The 2,263-nt window shown below is 50.0% G+C and overlaps 1 pseudogene; it reads left to right on the plus strand.

The window, feature by feature from the left end:
• The first annotated feature begins 398 nt into the window (after positions 1 to 398).
• On the plus strand, positions 399 to 513 carry LOC149452936 (U2 spliceosomal RNA; annotated as a pseudogene).
• Positions 514 to 2,263: the final 1,750 nt, after the last annotated feature.

Here is a 2,263-nt window from a genome sequence, read left to right on the forward strand (position 1 = left end):
ATAGTACTCCTGTGCTTTTCAGGAAGAAACAGCTACCAAGGTCATCAACTGAAGCTCCTCTGTAAATCAGTCCTTTGTGAAGTTTTAGCCTGCTACGTACCTGGTTAATGAGCTTGACATACAGAGGGAGGCCTTTTGTACAGCTCTGGCACAGGGGCCACCAACAGTGGAACACTAACCACGAGAGAACACAGTGAGGTAAGAGTTTCTGTGATCAATCCAGTGGTCTGCGTAGGTAGTAGCCGACACCTTGCTGGAAAGAGGCCAAGAAACTGAGCAGCTGGCAACAGGCAGATATCTCAGCAGGAGGAACTGGTAGCAGACAGGTAGGCAGCAGGCAGATGTCACAGCAGGGCAGGCTTGTAGCAGACAGACTGGCAACAGGCAGGTGTCACATTATCGCTTCTCGGCCTTTTGGCTAAGATCAAGTGTAGTATCTGTTCTTATCAGTGTCCAGTGGGGGTGCTCCCGACCATTCTAGTTTACGGGGATGGTTGTTGTATAGTACCCTCACTGGTATGATGGGGGTCCGGAAGGCTAGTACCGGAGGGACAGAAACCAGGGAGCGCCATGATTCGTTCTGGGGCCTTGGGAGTAATTCCTCTGGGAAGACTGGAAAGACCCAGTACCTCCTGATTTGGACGGATCTACCTTGGTCTGGCCTGGGGCTGGGGACGCAAAAAGTCCGCAAACTCAGTGCCCCCTGGGGAAGACGCTGCCAGGGGTGTCACTAGTAACACTTGGGTGTAGGACCCCACGGTGTGAAGATGACACATGGCCACTGTTTTTCACTTCTTTTTGCACAGCGCCCTAAGGACCAGGTCTTTTGGCTAAGTCCGGGGCAATTTTTGCTACAGGCCTCAGGGCCTGGTCTGTGCACTATTAGGCACGGTACCACTTTTTTATTTTCTATTTATTTACCACTCCCACGTTTTGTCACTTTTTCTGTTCTTATGTGTGTGTTTTTCACGGATGGAGGGTGTGGGTCCTCGGGCCTTACCTGAAGTCTAGGGGGAGGATGTGTGGCCATACGGTTCCTTCCTCCCCTGATCCCTAGGGGGTTTTCTCTTCGGGAGAACCCCCTCGCCTAGTACTGGATGTCCGGCTTCGGCTGGGCATAAGGAACGGTGGTCCACCAGGCCTTTTGGCCAGGAGGACCAAATGGGAACCTTGTCCCTGTCAGGAGCTTCGTGCCCTGGGGGATCAGGCGAACGGTCCAACCCTTTCGGGGGTAGGACAAACACACCCCTAAGTGCACGTTTTTCGTGTGGTGTTTTGCACTTGCACTTTTTTGCGGACACTTACGGGTTTTTTCGATATAGTTGCACGTTTGCGGACTTAAAAAAAAAAAAAAAAAGCAGTGCAAATTGGTTGTTTGGCAGGCTGGCTGGTAAGTGTTGCTGGGAAATCTTTTGTTTGTGTGTGATGTGCATTGCCCTTCCATATGCACCTTACAGCTAAGGCTGGTTATAGGTTGCCATTACATTTTACTTTGACTGTTGCCATTTTTTGTGTGGCAGACAGGCTGGCAGCAGGAAAATGTCACAGCAGGGCAAGCTGGTAGCAGACAGGCTGGTAGCAGGCAGATGAGCCAGATGAGAGCATGCTGGACTGAAGAGCTATAGCAGGCTGGATGAGCAGGATGCAGGGTCAGATAAGCTGGGTCGATAACAGAGGGGCAGATCAGGCATAAACAGCAGGCAAGAGAGAAGTCGGGTCACAGACCAGTGTCAGTGATGGTGGAGGCAGATCAGGCATAGAGAGAAGGCAGAATCCTGAGAACAAGCCGAGGTCAGGGCAGGTAGAAGATAAGCATAGTCAGAAACGAGCTGGGCCAAGATCGGAGGCCAAGCACAGAATTTAGGATAACACACACAAACGCTGTAGACCGAACACCAATTAGCCAGTGTAGTAGCCCTGTTTAAACAGACTTTTTGGCACCAGTATGGATGACAGGTGCACGTCCAGGAATTCCTGGCCAGCGCATACACATACATATGTATCTCAGAACTCCATTTGCACTATGGTGAAGCCATTCTTGACATAGCCATTTCCATTTTCTGTTGTTCAATTTGGTTCCCTCTGGAGATTCTATCAGCAGGAACTCCAGCAGATGACTTTCAATCAGTGATGGGACGAACATCCCCCTGTACCACATGAGTTATGTTATTAAGTCATGCGGTATTTTAGTAGTGAAGACATTCTTTAATGTTTCAGCTGTCAGCAGGGTTCTCCACTGACAGCTGAATGTAAAAACAATTGC

This window comes from Staurois parvus, unplaced genomic scaffold (assembly GCF_062004578.1).
Source record: "Staurois parvus isolate SC_StPar_1 unplaced genomic scaffold, SC_StPar_1.0 ptg000454l, whole genome shotgun sequence".
Lineage (NCBI taxonomy): Eukaryota > Metazoa > Chordata > Amphibia > Anura > Ranidae > Staurois > Staurois parvus.